This window comes from Sus scrofa, chromosome 1, assembly GCF_054392235.1.
Source record: "Sus scrofa isolate SSC_HxYL_T2T_F1_AM1 chromosome 1, Sscrofa_HxYL_maternal_Yorkshire_Landrace_v2.0, whole genome shotgun sequence".
Lineage (NCBI taxonomy): Eukaryota > Metazoa > Chordata > Mammalia > Artiodactyla > Suidae > Sus > Sus scrofa.
In genome coordinates this window covers 236,707,204-236,730,294 of record NC_139383.1, presented here as the reverse complement: position 1 = coordinate 236,730,294, position 23,091 = coordinate 236,707,204, and the positions used below count along the sequence as shown (strand labels likewise).

At 39.1% G+C, this 23,091-nt stretch overlaps 1 protein-coding gene across 13 annotated transcripts in view; it reads right to left on the bottom strand.

Annotated features, from left to right (window-relative positions):
* The window catches only part of TMC1 (transmembrane channel like 1), a 397,188-nt gene that overhangs the window by 246,043 nt on the left and 128,054 nt on the right, over nucleotides 1–23,091 (bottom strand). For 4 of the 13 annotated variants that reach the window (XR_014841737.1, XR_014841744.1, XM_085018990.1 and 1 more), the window contains one exon: nucleotides 2,865–2,973. The exons of the other annotated variants lie outside the window; for them this stretch is intronic. The gene's annotated coding sequence lies outside the window, so the exon portion shown is untranslated. The remainder of the gene's footprint in view (nucleotides 1–2,864; nucleotides 2,974–23,091) is intronic. 13 annotated transcript variants of the gene reach the window in all.

Below are 23,091 nucleotides of genomic sequence, written 5' to 3'. Positions count from 1 at the left end.
ACAATACAGGTTTGAAGTAAGTCTATTAAATGGCACCTGCCATTATTTGTTGACATTGTTGTCCTATTTATAACTATGGCCAACAGTGAGACCAACATGTTAACTTCATTTTATCAGTCTTTCTTTCCACCATAGATATCTCTTAAAATTGATAGTTTAACTTGCTCAGTTCTTACTCCTCCACTTCCACAAAAATCTACTATATGGTTAAGAAAAAAACAAAACAAAACAGAAACCTAAACACAGTTAACCTAAACTGTTAATTTTTCTTCTCTCCCCAGAACTCCAGAAACATAGTCCTGTTGTTGAGTATCTGATTAGAAATACTCATTTGCTGGGAAAAATCAAATCCAAGTATCTCCGGCTAATTGGTGTCCCTACAGTGTCCAATGCAGTCACAAAAGTAAAACAATAATTAGCAAGTTTGCATGGTTGGTAAAGTGAGGTTTAACTGAGGAAATAATCTGGTGAAACTTGAAAAACACCACCTGTTGAATCAGACAGGAGATAAATACCCAGAGGAAGAAAATGACAACAACTCTGTCAAAGATACTCACAAATCAAGAGTACATTAGGACAAAGTTCATGCTCATGAGGCTGACTCAGGATGTATAAGGACAGGAGAGCATTAACTTTTATCTCACTGAAGTTAAAGAAAGATAAATGACTGGAAATGTTTATACATGCATGTTCAATTCTGTGATATATCCATGCTTGCTTCCACAATCAGGTAGATACCTGTGCAATTTGACTCTCAGAAAGTAAGTGATAATAATTTATGACTTGTGACATAATTGTTTTCATCCAATCATCAGAGTTTAACAGGTGTACATGGCGGGCATTAATATCTGCCTCCTGCAGATCCTGCAACAATTAGTGTTTTCAACAATGTTTTAAGGAGTAGAAAAGTACAAACAAACATGGGATTATACGTCATGGTTCTCAGACATAACTACTGATTATTTTTCTTTCAGTCAAGGACACATCAAGCCCAGAGGCTCCTTCTCACATACCTATTTAAGAATGAATTGATATTCCTCAAATAAAAGGTTTCAAACAATAGGATTCTTCCCTAAATTCAAACTAAAATCAGTATACTCCAAATAGCTAAGACCTCCTAAATACATTGAGTTCTGGGTTTTACACCCTGCATCAGTTGCCTCTTTATTGATCCATCCATCTGGACACTTTTTTTTTTAATTTTTTTTAATTTTTTTTTAAATTTTTTTGTCTTTTTGCCTTTTCTAGGGCTGCTTCCCGTGGCATATGGAGGTTCCCAGGCTAGGGGTCGAATTGGAGCTGTAGCCGTCAGCCTACATCACAGCCACAGCAATGAGGGATCGGAGCTGTGTCTGAGACCTACACCACAGCTCACAGCAACGCCGGATCCTTAACCCACTGAGCAAGGCCAGGGATCGAACCCACAACCTTGTGGTTTCTAGTAGGATTTGTTAACCACTGCACCACGACGGGAACTCCTGGATACTTCCTAATACTCACAACATTTGATTGGTTGACTGACCACTGCCCTCTTTCTTTAGCCTTTTTTTTGGTCTTTTGTCCTTTTAGGGCCACCCACAAGGCATATGGAGGTTCCCAGGCTAGGAGTATAATCAGAGCTGTTGCTGCTGGCCTATGCCACAGCCACAGCAACACGAGATCCAAGCCACATCTTCGACCTACACCACACCTCATGGCAACACCAGGTCCTTACCCCACTGAGCAAGGCCAGGGATCAAACCCAAAATCTCATGGTTCCTAGTCAGATTTGTTTCTACCGCACCACAACGGGAATTCCTCTTTAGCCATTTTGCATGTGTGTGTTTTCTTTTCTTTAAAATTTTTTTTTTTTTTTTGTCTCTTTGGGGCCATACCCATGGCATATGGAGGTTCCCAGGCTAGGGGTTGAATTGGAGCTGCAGCTGCTGGCCTACACCACAGCCACAGCAATGGCAGATCCTTTAACCCACTGAGAAAGCCAGGGATCAAACTCACATCCTCATGGATACTAGTTGTATTCTTAACCCACTGAGCCACAATGAGAACTCCTGTATTCTTTCATAGATGGCAGGATTATAGATGGATGATTCTTCATCATCTTCATAAATTCCCCAAAATTTAACCATTCCCTTTTTATGGCCACTACGATAACATTTTTCTGGGTTTAGTGTCTGCTTTGCAGGTTCTTCTTTGTCTGCCTATCCCACAGTTTATTTCTTTTCTGGGTCCTGTTCTTTGTTTCTTGTATTCTCTGTTCCTGAGCAGTATCATCCACTACTGTGGTTCCTTATGAAAAACACTGAGTGCTATAGGAGCTCAGAATAGGACTTGGTCATTACAGGGGGTGTCATGAAATAGGCAGTATTTGAACTGATTCCTTAAGACTGTGGGGAAAGGGGGACATATAAAGTTTCTGGTATAGGAGTTATTGTCATGGCTCAGTGGAAACGAATCTGACTAGCATCCATAAGGATGGAGGTCGGATCCCTGGCCTTGTTCAGTGGGTTAAGGATCCAATGTTGCTGTGAGCTGTGGTATAGGTCACAGATGTGGCTCAGATCCCATGTTGCTGTGGCTGAGGTGTAGGCCGGCAGCTATAGCTCCGATGTGACCCCTAGCCTGGGAACCTCCATATGCCACTAGTGTGGCCCTAAAAAAACAAATAAATTAATTAAATTTCTGGTATAAAATTGAAGTTGTATAAAATTTTATCTCTCATTCTATTATCTATTCTAGCTTACTCTTTATAAAAGAAATTTTTTTCTCTAAAAGAAATGTATTAGTTTTCATTCTATTGTCTCAAATCTAAATTAAGTTCACTTTAAAGAGTCAGTGAAGAAAAACATAATCAGTTAATTACTTACATCAAAATACATTCATTTGAATTCAGTGAAGTATCCAACTGAAAAGTTACATGACTTCCTTATTCCTTCAGTTTTTCAAATCAGAGTTCTTATGATTGCTGCATAGACTCTTCCATTGAGAAAGGAAAGCACACTGTTATTTGGAATTCTTGAATCCAAGAGAATTGTTGAAAAGAGAAATTATGCAATTTTTCAGGATAAAAGGTTTAACTTACAGTTTTCAAGACATTATTTTAACAGATTCTTTTGTGTGACAAACAACACATGTGATAAACATTTTAAAAGGAGATCTAACTAACTTTTAATAAAGAGAGAATGGGAGATTAGGACTAGAAAAGTCATCCTGGGAGGAGTGTGGATTTTGATAGATTCCCCAAGGAGACGGGTAGTGCAGCATCTAGATGACTCTGCAATTCTGTTGAACATTTTTATATTTGCAAAGTGCTTTAAAATAACTCCTCCTGACCAACATGTAAGCCAGATAACCATTATCATCCCAATTTTTCAAAAGATGAAATAGAAATAGAGATCAATGAAGCAAATTGCCCTCTACCAATAAAAAATGACAAGCGGTAATAGATTAAAAATCACTAAGCCTGAAATTCTATTTTGCTGTGTAAGCCAGAATCCAAGTCTACCCACTGAATGAGTGTCAGTTTGAACAGACAAAGCAGCACACAATTATGACAGTTCATACAAATAATTCAGGTCAAAATTTTCCTGTAATCCTGGAATCTTAAAAGCAATGCAACCTGAATTATTTAACAAACGCATAACTTGTATTTACCTTTACTGAGTAGGACACCAAGACACTAGTATTCCACGAAAGGAAAGAGATTTAACTCTCATTTGGTTGGGCTGAGGTAAAGTAATAAGAGGAACAGGGAATTTTGATGAGAAAAAAGTGAGAGTGAGAGCGAAATATTAACTAAAATACATAGGCAGGGGAAAAATATTTCCTATGTTTTCAGGTTGGACAATTCTTCTCACTGAAGAAGTATTTTCTTATTTTATTCCTGGCTACCCTTAAGATGTTAAGGGAGCATATCAACTTTCTCTGAATATAACCTAAAATGTTACTTAATGTTTAATATTTAAATACCTTAATATTACAATTTAATATTAAATTTAACATTAAAATAATTATCTCCTAGAGACTCTTTCAGGTTCTGACGCATTCCACATTGGCTTGGTTGCAGAGAAAAAGGGGCACCAGCCAGAGTTCTAGATATTGTTCAATGACAGTGCAAATTAAAGAAAAACAAAACAGCTTGTTTATCCTCTTCAGCCTCTCTAGAACCAAAACAGGAGGACTTGAGCAAGCCAAGTAAAGCCACAGGCAAATGACTCACTGGAAATCTTGAATGTTCACTAAGTAAGGTCTTCTGTGGCATCTGAGATCAAAGGGCCCAGGCCCCTCCTCTGCATGCAGTCCCTGACTCACTTTGGAGAAGACTTAAGGCATGTTGCCTCTGATGTGTGCTATCAGGAGAATCACCACCCAGGTCTAGGGAGACACTGTTTAGTTGGTGGTATTGTTTGCTTTTCAGTTCTTAAGTTTGTGTGTGTGTGTCTGTCTACTTTTTTAGTGCTTGTAAAACAAGTGCTCAATATTAAACGTTTGGAAAAGATAGAACCTTTCTTTCCAATGGCAAGAAAAAAAAATCATCCATAATCCCATCCAGAAGCAACCTGTTAACATTTCTGTCTTTTTCTTTAAACCAGGGTTTCTCAACCCCAACGCTGTTGATATTTTGGACTCTTTAATGCACTGTTGTGTGTTTGTGGAGGGAGGGGCTGTCCTGTGCATTGTAGGATGTTTAGCAGCATCCCTGGCCTCTAATGCCAGTAGCTATCCACCCTCAACCTCCAATTCTGAGAACCAAACATACCTCCAAACACCATCAAATGTCATGGGTGGGGAGCAAAATTGGCCCAAAGGAGAACTGCTTTAGATAGTATATTTTTAGAAAGCAAGAGTGCTGATCTGAGATTTATATATGGGAAAGTCAGTCCAAGCTGTTATCTCACAATGAGAAAGGCTCACAGAGACATGACTTGTGCAAAGTCATACAGTGGATTAGTGGTCAGATCTGCTGAGCTTCTGATCTATAGATCTTTCCACTCTTTCTCTTGTGTTACTCTTGTATTCTTACTTGATAGTCACATATGTGGGACACAGTCAAAATTGTCTTTGTCTGTGGCTATTGAATTTCAAGCCAATTTCCATTCCTAGCATGAAATGTGATTCTTCTCTGCTCTTCACACTTATTCCTGGCCAATAGTGACCAGTTGCACTGGTGATGATAGATTCTAGTTCACTAAAAGGAAATCTGGTTTCTTAAGTTACAGTCCTTCTGCTAAGGGGCACTCAGAAATTCCACACGTTCTTATATTTCAGAACCCAGAACCTCTTTTTTTTTCTGCTCTTGTTAGTGTTCCATCTTCACAGGGCAATAATTCAGTGATTTAGGGTCCATTTTCTTCTCTCTTTGTTCTGATCCATTCATCTAAATATCAGCTCTAAATTTCTCTCCTGGAAAGCCCCTGTTTCTTTTCAAATTCAAACCTCCATCATCTTCCATCTGGACTAAGGGAACAGTCTCCTTGCTTCTACTCTTGTTCCTCTACAATCCATAATCCATTTTTCACAGAGCTCTTCTCTTTAAAATATGTCAGACCATGCCATTCCTCTGCTTAAAATCCTCCCATGGTGGAGTTCCCATTGTGGCATAGGGGAAATGAATCCGACTAGGAACCATGAGGTTGCAGGTTTGATCTCTGGCCTCGATCAATAGGTTAAGGATCTGGCATTGCCATGAGCTATGGTATAGGTTGGAGACTGGGCTCAGATCAGGCATTGCTGTGGTTGTGGCTTAGGCTGGCAGCTGTAGCTTGGATTTGACCCCTAGCCTGGGAACCTCCATATGCTGCGAGTCCGGCCTTAAAAAGCAAAATTAATTAATTAATTAATTTAATTAAATACAAATTCTTTGTCCTGGCCTATGAGGCTTTATATCTTGCCAACCCTGCACCCACTCTGCTCTAATCATCCTGGCTTTGCGTTTGTCCTCAGACATTCCAAACTGCCTACCTCAGGGTCTTGCCTTTGCCCTTTCCTCTGCCTGGAATGCTCTTCCTCCATGTTCCTGTAGCTGGCTTCTGATCATTTAGGTTTGATCTCCAAAGTCAGTTTTCTAGGGGAGTGTTCCACCTTGTTAATAGAGTCACCCCTGCCTATACTTCACTTACTCTGGATCATATTATTTGTACTCATTACATCTTAATCTAAATAATTATATTTATTAGTTTACTTTTTATTTATATAGTTTAGTTCCCCTACCCCTCATCAGAATGTGTCTGGTTTCTTCACTGTTTTATCTCTATTCCCCACAATAATAAGCAGATAGTAGACAGGTGTTCAACAATTTTTTTTATTTTTATTTTATTTTTTTGTCTTTTTAGGGCTGCACACATGGCATATGGGAGTTCCCAGGCTAGAGGTCAAATCGGAGTTGTAGCTGCTGGCCTACACCACAGTCACAGCATCACAGGATCTGAGCCATGTCTGTGACCTACATTACAGCACACAGCAACACCAGATCCTTAACCCACTGAGCAAGGCCAGGGATCGGACCCACATCCTTATGGATACTAGTCAGGTTTGTTACCGCTGAGCCATGACGGGAACTCCAAGAAATACTTAAGAATGAATTAATGAATGCCCCCAAAGCACTGAAGGGTTCGTTTGGTGATATTGATTTAATAATCCAGGCCCTATCTGACTCTGAATGAAATCACTTAGATTTTGTAAAATTTCCCAGTTATATAAGATGTCACTAGTAGTCCTGCCTTTTTTCAAACCTTATTCATGAACTCATTGACCTGAGTAAAATTATCTAGTAGGTCCAAAGCCAAAAAGATCCAAAGAAACAGAGTTACTACAAGGACTCCACTTATTTATGGGATTACTACAACCATCTACAACTTTATCCGGATGTTGTAAAAATAAATAAGATAATACCTGTGGAACATTTTAATCTTAATAAGAAACATTCATTCATATGGAAAATTAAGCTATTGATTTTCTGAAATCCAATGTCTCATTTACATGCTTCTACTAATACTTATACTAAGTAAGGTCAACTTTTGTGCATTTTTCTCAAAAGTCAAGGAAAATCTAATTGCTTACAGCATTTAATCAAGAGATTCCAACTCAGAATTTGTGAATATTTAGGAATAAATAAGCTGAGTAAATTTCAGGGAATTTTTTACCTCCTTTATTTTCTGGAGACTTTAAGAGCTGTCATGGGTTATGAAATGACAAAGAGCAAGAAAGCCCCTTAGAACCCGACCTAACACTCTTATTTTATAGATGACAAAGCAATACTCACAAATCACTTACTGAAGTCCTTCAAGCCTTGTTAGTGTTTGATGCCAGGCTAATGAAGCCTTCCCTACTTTCACTCCAGGGATTGTTTTGTCATGTCCCATTCCTTTCCATGTACCATTATCACATCACTCTATTCTACCTTCTGAAGTTCAGGGTGCAAACCAGGAAGGGAGAATAAAATGCTAAGATCAAGAAAAAATAGAACTTTGTCCTGATATTTCCAGATTTGGGGCTTCTGATGAGAAATAACCATTCTTTTTTTTTTTTTTTTTTTTTTTTTTGCTAAAATTTTTAGGGCCACACCCTCAGCATATGGAGGTTTCCTAGGATAGGGGGGTCACATCGGCGCTTACAGCTGAGGGCCTACACCACAGCCAAGCAATGCAGGATCTGAGCCTCATCTTCAACCTACACCACAGCTCACGGCAGCATCGGATCCTTAATCCACTGAGCGAAACTCATAGTTACTAGTTGGATTTGTTTCTACTACTCCACAACAGGAACTCTGAGGAATAACCACTCTTGTTGAAAGTATGCAACTATGCATCTGGAAAGAATTCAGGTCAATATGGTCAACATTTTAAAACCTTGGCTAACTTGGAAGCCAGCCTTTTGGAATGCTCAGCAAGTTGGAACAACACTGAATCCAGAAGTAAGTATCCAAGAGCAAAAAATTTAAGAAAAAAAAAAAAGTATTTTGGATAGAAAAGAGCAGTCCTTAAGCATTAATTCAGTAGCAAATGAGTGTTACAGCTGAGAAGAGTCAAAGACCAAAAGGCAAGAACAACACAATGGTATCTTTGGCAGGGGAAACAAACAGGAACTAATGTTTATAAAATATGAAGACTTTAAAGAATTAAAAGTCAAGACTGTATGTGCTATGGATCAAGAAGGAATACTATGTGTTTTGTTTTCTCTTTGAGAATGTGGAGCGATTATAAATGAATTTTTTTAAAGGACTTCCATTTGTAAGTTAAAAGGAATACTCAGGCATGAAATTCAGTTCTCAAAAACTGAATTTGTTTTCAGCTAGCTCTAGGGATACACCAATACTTAGAAACATACAAAAAAATGCGTTGAAGGGGTGAATTGTGATGGCTCCATATAGAACTGCTGGCATGATTTCTAATCATTATATGTCTTGGGCCCCAGAAATCCAATTACCTTTAAGAGAAAATACCAGATGAAAGTAGCCATGGTGGTTTCTATACATTGAATTGGCCACTTCTCATCTGTTAACACAGGAGAGATAAATTTAAAATAAGCCTTTAAAATGTCAAGCTATGGGGAAAATGTATCAGCAGAAGTATAGGCAGGCTTTGATAAATATAAGCACACTAATATGTGAATTCTACTTTCTCTTCTCTTTTATGCTTCATTTTATTTCTTTTTTGTCCTTCCAAAATCTAGCAACAGAGAAGATTAGAGCATTCATAACTAGTTTATACCTTAAATAAATGGATTTCTTTTTGAAGGAGTAGAAATTGAGATGCTTAATTCTACATACAGTTTTCTTCACCCTGGGGTGGTTAAAATGTTAAAAAAAAAAAAGCACAGAAATTGATAAGTGTATATGTTTTGTGTATTGGAACTTTATGCAAATATTTTGCACATACATGACTGAACCCTAAAAGGACATGCTATGCAATATAGAGAGTCACTGTATATGGTTGACCCCTGAACAACACAGGGAGTTAGGGGTATCAACCCTCCCCATTGTTGAAGATGTGAGTATAATTTACAGTCAACCCTCTGATACTCAGTCCTCTGTATACTCAGTTCTTTTTTTTTTTTTTTTTTTTTTTTTTTTTTGTCTTTTTGCCATTTTCTTCGGCCACTCCCGCGGCATATGGAGGTTCCCAGGCTAGGGGTCGAATTGGAGCTGTAGCCTCTGGCCTACACCAGAGCCACAGCAATGCAGGATCCGAGCCGTGTCTGCAACCTACACCACAGCTCACGGCAAAGCCAGATCCTTAACCCACTGAGCAAGGGCAGGGACCAAACCCACAACCTCATGGTTCCTAGTCGGATTCGTTAACCACTGAGCCACGATGGGAACTCCAGGTATACTCAGTTCTTCTGTATTCACTGTATTCATAGTTCCACATCTGCAGTTTCAACCAACCCAAGACTGTATAGTATTATATTATACAGTATTGAAAAAAATCTGTGTTAAGTGAACTGGTGCAATTCAAACCTGTACTGTTCAAGGATCAACTATATATTTACATGTGTTTATATATACACACACACATATATATACACATACACATTTATAAATACATATGTAATACTCAAATGTAACTATAAATATTCATCATATGGAAAAATAGGGTAAAGAGTATTGCTGATCCTCACCCTTTTTTTTTTATATGATAAATAGAACAACCATATACAGCTGAACAGAAAATGCTAAAGTCTAGTTATTAGCATACCTTGGGACAAAAATCATAGGTGATTAGTTGGTTGGTTTTACAAATAGCAAGTAATTCAGTATAGCTATCATTTTTTTTGCTTGTGAAGTATTCTGATTCTATAATTTAAAAATTAACTAATTCTATATTCTGGTTTCTCCTCAGATCGTATAAATCTTTCGCCTTTCAAAAATTACCTAATTCTACCTAATCTGATTAATGCAGACTAGTTGCCAGATTTCCTATGTTCCATGTTAACAAAGTTGTGACATAACCAGAGTGTCCTGCCACAACTTACAGTGCAAATGAGAATCCATGATACATCCCCCAAATAGAACACTTGCACCCCCTCCCACAACATTCAAGCAATAACAAGAAGTTCAGGGATCTAGCTGCCTAACACTCTCCCTGTTATTTTCTAGACATTCTTGGGGGTTACATGTCTCTTTGAGAGAATTCTTCCTCAGCTTGGACCTCTCTTGGTGCACAGTCTTCTATGAAGAGAAATAAGTGAAAATCTGTTCAAAGCACAGAATCTCTGCAGCAGTTAATTTTTAGGGGTTCATTTGTTCTGTGGAAGGGCTCCTAAGTAAATAGGCCAAGATCTTTAGGACCTTTCAATCCTTCTCCTCTTGCAGATATGGGTGAAGATGGACCTAGACTACTGCTTATCAGTGTGATGAAATTCCCCTGGCAGAAGACACATTGTATTAGTTTCCTAGGACTGCTATAACAAATTAACACAAACTAAGTGGCTCAAAACAAGTGAAATGTATTCTTTCATAGTTCTGTAGGCTAGAAGTCTGTAATCAAAGTGTTGAAAGGGCCATCCTTTCTCTGAAGGTTATAGGAGAGAATCTATTCCCCCCCTTTCTCTTACTTCTGGTGTTGCTGGCAATCCTCGGCATTCTTTAACTGATAGATGCATCATTCCAATCACTGCCTCCATCATCACATGGCCTTATGCCTATGTGTCTAGGTCTCCCCTCCTCTTATAAGAATAGCAGTCATATTGGATTGTGGCCCACTAATCTAATCCAGTATAACCTTATTCTAATTTGATTATCACTGCAAAGATCCTACTTGTGAGTAAGATTACATTCACTGGTAGTAGAGCTAAGAGGCCAATCTATCTTTGGGGGGACACAATTCAACCCTTATAGCCATTTATAGTTTAAATGCCTCAAAACCATGGCCAGAAGGGGCACAGACCTTGGTTCGCCCCTGCCTAACTCTCCCTAAAGTCTGATCAAGAGAGCAGTGGCAGAGGCTGCTTCTCATTATCACCATACCTTTGCAATTCTAAATGATGTCAATGATAGACCTACAAGGGAAATGTAATCAAATTTAGTTTTTACAATTCTGGCTGCATTGCTGAGTAGAGATTGGAGGGGAGCAAAAGTGAAAATATGGAGACCAATAGGAAGACTACTTCAATAATCTAAATGAAAAGTTGTATCTTGGATTTAGCTGATGGTAGAAGAGACAGAAGGAAGTGAATAAGCCTAAGATCTAGCAGATAAATTTGGGGTCTATATTTTGAGTAAAACTGATAGGATTCATACATGGAGAGGATGGGAGGAGGAATCAAGAAGTTCCAGAGTCTCATTTAACCATTTAGGGAGTGGTGGTGTCATTGGTTGTGATGGAGGAAGAGCTGGTTTAGTGCAGAAAATCTTTATCTCAAGCCTCAAAGGCAATCTCACAAGAAAAATTACAAAACTTAAAAATGTAAAACAATACCTTAGTATTTTTTTAAAAATCATAATACAGAAAAAAACCAAGACAAAATCTAGTCCAGACTTTTTACATATCAGGGAGCTGAAGCCCCAAAGGGAAAGATGACCTGCTCAGTGACTTAGAGCCTGGATCAGAACTCATCTCCTAGGTCAGATTCTTTGGGTCTAGCATTCCAAATACCTCACCTGATTTGTTTGTTTTTATCATAATTCTTTTTTTTTTATACTCTTTTTCAGTTTGGGGGCTATGTCTGCTACAGGGCCTGTGAACTCACTTGTTCCTATAGGCATAGACAGTGATGCCAAGAAGGTTTTTCCTATCTTCAGATATTTCAGACCAGCCACAGCTCATTCTTGAGAAGCACACAGGACACCCACTGGCAATCAAGCAAGTTTCATTTCATCTATCAGCCATTTTTTTCTAAAGCCAATGGCCCCCAAACCATCCTTAAAGTCTTCTAGGCTTTTTAAGAGAAGTGTAGTTATTCAAACAATTCAGTGGGACAAGCGTTTATTCAGCATCTACTGTTCTATGAGCTACGAATGAATCAAAAAGATGATCTCTGATCCTTCACACATACAAGTTTTATATTTGGTTGGAGAGATTGAGATATAGAGATAACAAGTGGTTGGGCGACACCATTTCTGCTTAGTAGAAATTTTGGTATCGAAATAGGTGACAATGTGGGCCATGACACTTCAGAATAGGTGCTCATCCACATGCATGAGGCTAGAGATAAAAATAAGACTGGACTTTGAAAGGGAGAAAAGGAGAACAGATGTAAACTTTAACTGAGAAAAACTAATCCAGCTCAGGATGTCAGAAGTTTTAATGAAGAGCAGTAATGTTAGTGATTGGATTAAATGGAGGCAGACCAGCTAATCTGAGAAAAATGACTAATCACTATACTCGTAAGTTTAATAACAACCCTATGAGGAGGTAAGCCTCATAACAACCTGTGAGGGGGGACTATTCTAGCTCCATTTTGCAGGTAAGAAAACTGAGGCATGGACTAGTTACATAAATTACCTCAGTCTCACAGCCAGTGCACTGCAGTACTGGGTTTCAAGCCCAGATAGTTTGGTTATAGAGCTTGTGCTCTTAACCACTACAGTATGTGGCCTCTCACGCAAATGATAGTGGTTCGTAACAGTCTAAAGGAAGGGCATCAAAATTAGCATGATGAAGTCTGGAAATAAGGAGTAGGGACAAAAAAAAAATGACTGTCAACAAGTCATTGAGGAGGCAGTCAGATTGCCAAGACAGAAACAGGTTTAAGGGTCAGCTTCCAAACAGATAAGGATAAGCATTAGGAACAGGCTCTGGAAAAATTTATCTACTGGCTTTGAAAGGGGATGGGATTAAGAAAAAAAATCATAGGGCAAGCATAGCCAAAGATAAGTCTCCCTGAGGCAGATTACTGGCAGAAAGCTGGTCTGGTTGCCCCTGATTTAATTACACATAGTTACCTTTGTTTCTTTATTGTAAGAAAGAGTAATGTCAGCCTCTGAAAGGAAAATAAGTGGAATACAATTTGATAGTGGAGACAGCATGAAATGCTTATAGCACACCCTGAACCCCGTCTTCCTATTTCCTTCACGAGGTAAAAGAACAGTATTAAAATGTATGAAGAAATAAGGCCAGCTAGATATGTTAGATTCTAAAAGATGAAATTCAGGAGGAGTGGCTGAAATTTAATATTAGAAGTAATTTGGAGTCATTCACTGGAGGTACTCAAGGCAGGAAGTAAGAGGACACAATTGAAATCAAGAACCTTCACTGGAATTCCGGTCATGGCACAAAAGAAACGAATCCAACTAGGAACCATGAGGTTGCAGGTTTGATCCTTGGCCCTCGCTAATTGGATTAAGGATCTGGCATTGCCGTGAGCTGTGGTGTAGGTCACAGATGCGGCATTGCTGTGGCTGTGGCATAGGCCAGCAGCTGTAGCTCCGATTCAACCCCTAGCCTGGGGAACCTCCATATGCCATGGGTACAACCTTAAAAAAAAAACAAAAACAAAAACCCTCACTGAAGTATTTTATATGTTGGATTAGAGAGAAAAAAGAAAGGCAATTAATTGGAAAAGTTTAAAGGCAGCCAAAGCAAGAAGACATGTAACAGTATCACGAGGATTCAAAAAGTTGGTGAAAGGTTAAAACAATGATGGAAATATGAGCTTTCAGAAGAAAGTCAAACTTTCAGAGATGACTTCTAGCAACTCTTCAAGAGCTTCTTTCTGCAATGCTAGAAGTTTAGAAAGGTATTTTTGTAGCACACTCAACAACATGCTGAAAAGATAAGTTCCTCTGAACAGAGGTGAAAGGTGTAATTTTAGGTGGACTCATAGTTTCCCTTGAAAACATTCTTTCACTCATGATAAATATAGCTTTAAGCAGTATCCCACATGATTCATGTGGCTGTAACACACCCAACTAGGTTTTCTTTCTAAGAGATCCATGAATCAACTACCTTTGTCTAAGAATTGGGGCAATTTGCAAAGATCAGCTTAACAGATTTAGATATATACCTGAAGCAGGAGTTCCCACTGTGGCACAGTGGAAATTAATCTGACTCATATCCATGAGGATGCAGGTTCGAACCCTGGCCTCACTCAGTGGGTTAAGGATACATGAGCTGTGGTGTGCGTCACAGACGCGGCTCGGATCCTGAGTTGCTGTGGCTGTGGCGTAGGCCAGCAGCTACAGCTCTTATTCAACCCCTAGCCTGGGAACTTCCATATACTATGGGTGTGGCCCTAAAAAAAGCAAAAAAAGAAAAAGAAAAAGAAAAAAAGAAAAGATATACCTGAAGCAAGAATGGTGATACTGAAAATAAATCATTTCTATTCTGGAATAAAAAAATAATAATCTTTTTCTTTCATCGTATCTTTGAATACTGTAAATCTTTTTAATAGCCTGTCAGCCACATTATTGGTCTTTGGTCTATTTTCATTTCTTAACCACTATTTTCAGGGATTTTTTTTAAGCATTTAGGATGAAAACCTAAAAGTACCTTTAAAAAAATTTTTATAAGCTTATGACTCAAGATGTCAGCTTCTTCATCAGTAAATAAGGAAGCTAAGCTGAACTGTACACAGGAGTTAAATATATATAATTCCATTAGTGTTTTCATAAATATTTTTCAGGCAATGGTATTCAAAATATCTGGAATTTGTTTCTATATTTGCCAAAATAATTATAGACTATATATTAAACATAAATTTAAGAAATTATATAATCCATGCTTCTATTAGTTATTAACCCACTGACTATAGTTCCTTAATGGGTGCAATCTTTTAATTATTGTTTACCAGTTCTTGGTTGTATGAGTGAAGAATTTTCGCAGAATGTCATGAATATCACAAATTGGATCATATCAAAGAGCTTCCTTTGGTAGAATTTCTTAATAATGTTTGCTCAGTACTTTTCTCCACATTTCCCTCCACCTTTCCTGTGAACTTCTGTTGGCACATATGGTCAAAGGGATAGATCCTAATGTCGTATTTCTGCCTCACAGCCCTACCTATGACCATAGTCAATTGGGCCAGGTAAGGCATCTGACTCTAGGATTTAGAATTGGAAAAGAAAGGGACAGAGACACAGCTGTCTCTTTTCAGGTAGCTGAGGTAGAACATATAACATTTATAACTCTCAGCAAATGTATTTTTCCATTTGTATATGGAAAAATAGATAAAGCTGGTCCACAGAGGGAGAGAAAACAAAACAAAACTCTGAAATCAGACACTCAGGACAGTAGAAGTATCAGAGTCTCTGGTCCAATTTCCTTCTCTGAGATTTCGTTTAGATTTTGTGAGCATCCTGTATTCTTATTACAAATTCCTATTGTTTGCATAATCTACCTTAGATGGGTTTCTGCTCTGAGTCTTTCTTTTCAGAACAAGAACTCTCCCATGACAAACAGTGCAAGGCTGTGTGGCTGATACCTCCTCAAACTAATCTGACTGCCTGCTACTCTCACAACTCTCGTGGTCCCTAGGAGACACCTCTAGCAGAGTATGTTCAAGAGAAAATAAGCAGCAGCTCACAGCAGTGGATTGCCAGGCCATGTCCTCTTTCTCCTTCAATTTATCACTCAATCTCTGGAGCAGGGTTATCTCCATGAAAAAGTAAATCATTCTGGCTGCCCAAAGGTTCTTCTAGAGCCAGGGATCTCTCTTAGGTTCCTCAGCTATTTTGCATTATCCATTATGCATTATGAGCTGTGTGAGTTCTCTCCATGCATACACTTCACAAGGTACTCAGTTTCTGACTGGCAAATCAAGAAGAGGGGTACCTGATCTGGTCCTATCTCATAAGGATCTCCCCTCCATGGCAAGGGAAGAATCAGGCCTGACAATAGAATATAGCTTCCTCCTACAAAACACAATGCCCCTTCCAACCTATCCCAACCCCACTCCAGCATGTATGCAGATTAAAAGATAAGCCAGTTTATCAAAATAATACCTCTATGCCAAGCAGCCAAGCCCAGACTGGCAAATTGACTCTCATTTAGGAATTCAGTGCTATAAGGTCATTAAAAAATAGTTTTATTTGGAATTCCCACTGTGGCTCAGCAGGTTAATAACTGGACTAGACTAGTATCCATGAGGATGTGGGTTCAATCCCTGACCTCACTCAGTGGGTTAAGGATCTGGCATTGCTGCAAGATGCAGCCTAGGGCTTGGATCTGGTGTTTCTGTGGCAGCATTGCTGTAGCTGTGGTATAAGCTGGCAGCTGCAGCTCCATTTCAACCCCTAGCCTGGGAACTTCCATATGCTGCAGGTGTGGCCCTAAAAAGAAAAAAGGAAAAAAAATATTTCCAATTCATGGTAGTCATGTAGAAATTCTGAGTTTTGCCTTGCTCCCCAGACCCTATGTTATGGCCTTCTCTGAACTTCACTCCCAAAACCTATGGTGGGGAGGGGTGCGATAGGGTCTCTTATCTTCTACCCTCAGCACTTGGGCAGAGCCCTTACATGGATCCAAGAGTCTTCACTCTCTCCTTCTTCTTTCTTTTCTTCTGGAAAGTTTTATATCATTGCAGGTGGGGAAAACTAGTTTAATCTGATAGTTTGTTCTAAATTTTCTCTCTTATGCCCAGGCCAGTGAATCTACTACTTAAAAAGCAATTTTTTTTTTTGGCCACACCCATAGCTTGTAGAAGTTCTTGGGCCAGGGGTCTAATCCAGCCCACAGCAGCAACCCAAGCCACTGCAGTGACAACACCAGATCCCTAACCTGCTGAGGCACAAGTGAACTCCTCAAAAGGCAAACTTTTGTTTCTCTGTTATGTGTTTTGCATGGGTCATTTCTTTCCAGAAGCAATGGATGCCACTGGATAAAGCAGAGTAAAGGCAAAGAAGGAAGAAAATAAAACTGGCAACAAATTTAAATGAACATCTCAAATACTATTATATAAACTCATGAAGCCAGAAGTTTTGACAAAAGCATATACATTACACTATAGTGTGGCATGATATAGTATATTAACATAAATATACACACACATCATTGTATGTGCCAAAGACATCACCGTATCCACCAAAGTTTAGCACAGCACCATTTATTATTCACAAAGTCATAAGAATTTTTGTTTAATTCCTAAATATATTAGAATTAACTTTTGGATATCCTGGGCCCATATTTTAACATATACTTGTTGTTTGTTTTTTGTTTATTTGTTTGTTTGTTTTCAGTGCCACATCCCTAAAAAAACATATGGAAGTTCCCAGGCTAGGGGTCAGATTGGAGCTACAACTGCCAGCCCTCACCACAGCCACAGCAATGCTGGATCTGGGCCCTGTCTGCAACCTACAACACAGCTCACAGCCATGCTGGATCCTTAACCCACTGAGCGAGGACAGGGATTGAACCTGTGTCCTCAGGGATACTAGTTGGGTTCATTACCACTGAGCCATGATGGGAATTCCTTAACATATTTTTAAATAGAAATATAAAAATTATTGGCCTTGTTCAGGCTTCATGCTTCTCACCAGTTCACAAAAATAGTAGTGGTGATTTTGCAATTATTTATCCAATCCTGTAAGAAATCTATCACATAAACGTGGCAAAATTCACACTGAAGCTCAGTTTGTACGCCAGTCTACCTCATGAATCCAGGAAATTTAGGAAGCAATATAGAGTTCCTGAAAGAAGAGAGGAGAAGGATATTGGGACTGAAAGCCAAGTTTGCGTACTCAGATTCAGAACATTTGGGAGGACAGAAATACTTCTCTAAGTTTGGGGGGGACATATTTCAAGAAAATGGGATATGCTGAAGGACATGGGTTTCTTCTGAGGTTTCAGAGGACAAGTACAAGAATTAGATGGAGAGCTGAGAACCAAGAGGCCAAAGTACATTTGGCACTTAGTGACAGAACTTCTAAGTCCAGCTGACAGAAGAAAAACCATTACAGAGAAGCCCTTCTTTTGTGCAACAGAAACAGCCTAGTGAATAGTAGCAAAGGGAACAATAACAAGTTCTCTTACAATAATTGAGGGACAGAACAAACAACAGCTATTGGAGGCAGCAGGAAAACAGTACCTGTGCTGACACATAGGGAGCAGGCTATCTCTGCAAAAGGCACAGCAGTGGTGCTGGCAACCACAACAAAGAAAGGTCAGCAGCAGGAGGAGTGTGAGTCACTCCAGGCCTGGGGGAGGGCAGCATGAGGAGGAGAGCAGAGGAAAGAGGCCTCTCTCCTGATGGTAAACATCCCCCAGATGAGTAGTAAGTACTAAAGCAGGAAATACCAGAATATCCACCTCTGATCACACAGGCAAAGTCCTGGGTCCTACATCAGAGTTGCTACATCAAAATATCTGGGAGTAGAACCTAGGAATTTGAATTTTAAACAAGTTCTTAGTGTGATCTTTAAAAAGTACTACCCATACTGAGAACCTGGGAATCCTGTCCTGGACCCTGCTTTTCTATCTGTGCTCCTCATAGGGCGAAATGTCCTAGGGGTCAAGGTAACATGCCCAATACCATGCCTATGTTCACTTGGTACACAAGTATCCCCCCAAAAAATCAGATCATGACCCTGTTCCAAAGACCCTGGATTCTCCATTCAAATTACAATGAGACCAATTCAAAGGCCTGAATGGACCTCTTCTTTCAGTCTATACTCTTATGGTTGGACCACTCTGCATGGTATGTACAACTCTGGAACCAAGTATTTGCCATGGGGCATCTGCTTGGTGGGCCTGGGGGTTCATGGTATGTTGATCACTTGTGCTTTCCAAGCCTCTCACACAGAGCAGGAGTGGGGAGAAAAGTGGGGCCTTCCCCTTCTCTCCCTCCAATCTGGGCTTGTGCCCTGAGCCCACAGATGTTACAGAGAGTTACTGGCCTAGCCTAGAGGGTTATTATTTTTGGCTCTTTTCTAAGTCAGAGGGATTTTATTTAATTTAGTTTTGTTTTTGTTTTGTCTTACTTTACTTTGTTTTTAAGAATCAGAGAGCGAAAGAAAGCTCATAGGGTCAAAATACCAATTATAAAAAGAATGGATGTTAGAATTTAATCCCCCTGTGACTGTATAAATTTTAATTTGTCAGGTAGTCTTAAAGAACAAGGCTTGCATGAAGAAGTGGCATCCCAAACCTTTGGCTTTATAGAGTTAATTTAGTTTAAATAGTATCTGTTGAGCATTTATTCTGTGCTCCTCATTGTCCTAGACAGTGAGAGGATCAATATGATATGATGAAAGCCCTCAAAGCAAGGCTATTGGATAATTCAAGCTGTACACAAAAAATACAAAAATAAAAGCTGTGCAAAGGAGTATGTTATTTTAAGTACTAAAGTGAGTGCCCCAGATGTGCTATGTACAATAGGAATTTGATGTTTCTTCAACAAGATCCCTCTCTTTTCTTCTCAAAGTTGCCACCTTCTAGAGGAGGACACACACTCTCACGCCCACCTAAACAAGAGCCTGCAGCTTTCAAGTTTTAGCAATAAGCAAGACCAGTGAAAGATTCTTGGTGCCATCAACATTTATTTAGTCTTTGGTTTTAAAGATTGTTTTGGTTTTTTTTTTTTTTTTTTTTTTTTTTTGTGTGTGTGTGTGTGTGTGTGTGTGTGTGAGAGAGAGAGAAAGAGAGCACAGCCACAAAAGCTCAGTGTTTTTCTCATTTGCAGTGATGATCCATCCATTGAGCCTCATCACAATGACAAGCTCTGCATGTGTTAATCACAGATGGACTATGATAGGCTGAATGTGGTTGGGGTTCCTTTCTGGGTGGAATATTGAGCAATAAAGCTTGGGAAGAGATAAAATTATTCACACTATTGTTAAAGTCAGACATTCATTTTACAATAACACAAGCCTGAGGCATCTGAGTCAATAGAGACAACTACCCCAGGTAGTATCTGTTCCACTTTTTTGCCAATGAAATTGTGCCATGAAGGATAAAGAGCAGCAGAGACAGGAAGCAGTGACCAAGCAGTCAGCTGGGAAATTCCAGCTGCCCTCCTGCCCTACTTATAAGGAATAGAGATGACTCATTGTTAAGAAGCAAACAGATGTTGACTTGGCTAAGAGAAACCTGAGCAAAATTTAACCTCTCCAGGCCCTTGCATTCTCTTCTGAAAACAGAAGAGAAAACAGACAGGTCATTATATTTGGACACCTGGATAGCATTATTCAATACTGGTATAAAAGAATAGGCATATGTGTGTTTGTTTGGGTTTGGGTTTTTTTTTTGTTAACGTGCTGTTTCTTATGTCGTTGAAGCCCACCTTCGGAAACATCTCTCTCAGTAGAGGACACGCTGTACAAAGAAACTTCCACAATCCAGAATCATGGCATACCAAGTAACTATGTGGCCTTGGTTTCTTCACCTATGAAATCAAAAGGTTCAACTCTTAAGGCTCCTCCCTCCTATATTATTTTATGGCTCTAGGACTTAGAAAAGTTGAAAATATCTATCTATAATGTCTACCCTCTCTGTCATCTATCTATCATAAGAATAAGCAGTTATACAATACAGAAAATGTTTCTGTTAAAAGTTTTATTTCAGTGTAGAGTAGGAAAGTATGGCTTGGACAATAGTGAGTCAAGGATAAGATACAACTTGTAATGCAGTTAAAAACAATCCATTACTTATCTCATTGGGTTAATGTTGTCAGGAAATGAGATCATATCCCTGGGAAGTTTATAGTGTATTGTGCTCTACAGAAATGTGCTAAAGACTGAATGTTTGTGTCCCCTTGAAATTCATATAATGTGATGGTATTAGGAGATGGGGCTCTCGAGAGGTGTTTAGGTCATGAAAGCAGAATCATCAGGAAAGGGATTAGCACCTTATAAAAGAGAGCTCTGAGACTCCCTGCCCTTTCTGCCATGTGAAGTTAACAGCAAAAAGGGAGCTATGAATTAGAAATCAGGATATCACCAGATACCAAATCTACCAGCACCTTTATCTTAGACTTCTCAGTCGCCAGAACTATGAGAAACAAATTTCTACTGTTTTTAAGCCATTCAGCTTATGGTATTCTGTTACAATATACAGTGCATATAGCCTGAACAGACCAAATATTGTTACTATTATTAAAACCTTTTCACAAAAAAGAGAATCATGGACTTGGAGAATAGACTTGTGGTTGCCAAGGGGGAGGGTATGGGATGGACTGGGAGCTTAGGGTTAACAGATGCAAACTATTGCTTTTAGAATGGATTAGCAATGAGATTCTCCTGTGTAGCACTGGGAACTATGTCTAGTCACTTATGATGGAGCATGATAATGTGAAAAAAAAGAATGTATACATGTATGTGTAACCAGGTCACCATGCTGTACAGCGGGAAAAAAAAAAAAAAAAAAAAAAGCTGTATTGGGGAAATGACAATTAAAAAAATTAAACAAAAATAAATGTAGGAGTTCCTGTCATGGCTCAGCAGATTAAGAACCTGACTAGTATCCAAGAGGATGTAGCTTTGATCCCTGGCCTCACTCAGTGGATTAAGGATCCAGCATTAGCTGTAGTGTAGGTCACAGATGCAGCTCAGATCCTGCATTGCTGTGGCTGTGTTGTAGGCTGGCAGCTGCAGCTCCAATCAGACTCCTAGCCTGGGAACTTCCATATGCCACAAGTGCAGCCCTAAAAAGGACCAAAAAAAAAGAAAAAAGTAAATATATTTATTCAATAAACATTGGTTGAGCAGCTTCTGTACATCAGATACTAAGATAAACATTAAAAAGACACTGATCCTGTTTTCCCGAGGTTCAAAGAAGTCAGAAAAGCTCAAATAAAATAATGATGATATTTATCCTTAAAATTGTTTTTCACCTTTATGAAAAGTTTCGAGTTGAATAAAGGAACAAATAGCCAAAGCTATTTTTTCCTCTGCTTTGAAGTATTATGCATTTTTAAAAATGCTTCTGTCCCAAACCTGAGGAAAAACATACCTGAGATTCTGCAAAAGCTCAACTGATTTCATTGCTAGGAAAAGAAATAAAAGATTCTACAGTCTACTAACTGGTTTGGACCAAGTATAGGGCAAGTATTTAATGGGCTCCCTAGCAGTGATGAGAGAAAAATGAATGATGACAACCTCACTGTAAAGGGTAATAGAAGAGTGACCTTGGGCTATGAAAAATGTGTTCTGTAGCTTTGCGGCTCCAAAGCCGACTATCCGCCTCCCCCCACCCCCACCCCCAACACTTTACACTTCAATAACACTGCACTTACTGGCTTATTGGTCCTCTAACATAACATGCTGGTTCAGGCCTCTGTGCATTTTCTCATTCCCTGTTCTCAGCCAGGACCAAGTAATTCCCCATCACTTCTCATTCTTCTTCTCACCTCCCTCCTCCCTCCTCCCTCCTCCTTCATGTCTCCCAAGAGCTGCTGCTTAGGAGTCAAGATTCCACTCCACTTTATTTACTGCCCTAAGTCTTTCCTAATTTCCCTCTACACTCATAGTCTTTGTGACATGACCCTTCACTATACTCCTATCAGCCCTATGGATCTTAATATAGTATGTAAGAAACTTGTGTACTTCGTCTGTTTCTTCCATTAGACCAGTGGTCTCAGAGATCTTGTCCCTGGGAAGCATTCAGCAATTTCTGGAGATATTTTTCATTGTCAGGATTGGGGAAAGGGTGTTATTGGCATCTAGTGTCTAAAGCCCAGGGATGCTGCTAAAAATCCTACAAAGCATAGGACAGTGCCCACAACAAAGGATTTATCTGAACCCAAATGCCAATAGTGCTGAGGTTGAGAACCTGCACAAGACCAAATTCCTTTTCTTTTCCAACAGCTCCAAGCACAGTGCCCCAGAGCTCAGTAGGAATCTAAATAATTTAAAAATTAAATTAAATTTGAAAATTTAGTTCCAAAAATCTTACTATAGCTCTATGAAATAGCTAACAACTAATTTGAGCACATACTGCAAATCAAAGGAAAAACAATACTCGGGGGTAAAGGCAGGCTACAGCCCTCATCTTTCCCTGTCACTTTCTCCTATCTAGCTCTATGTGTACTTCTTCCCTTTTCTCCTTTTTACCTTATTTGTATGTATTCTCGTCCCCCCTTTACTGTCACATTCGAATTCTGCTCTAAAATAGGAATTGGAACATAGCAAAATAAATCGCCCAACATTTGTTTACCTTAGGCATTCATTCAATCTAATTTTAATTTTTAAACATATAAATTACAGAATGACATACTTGGCACTGC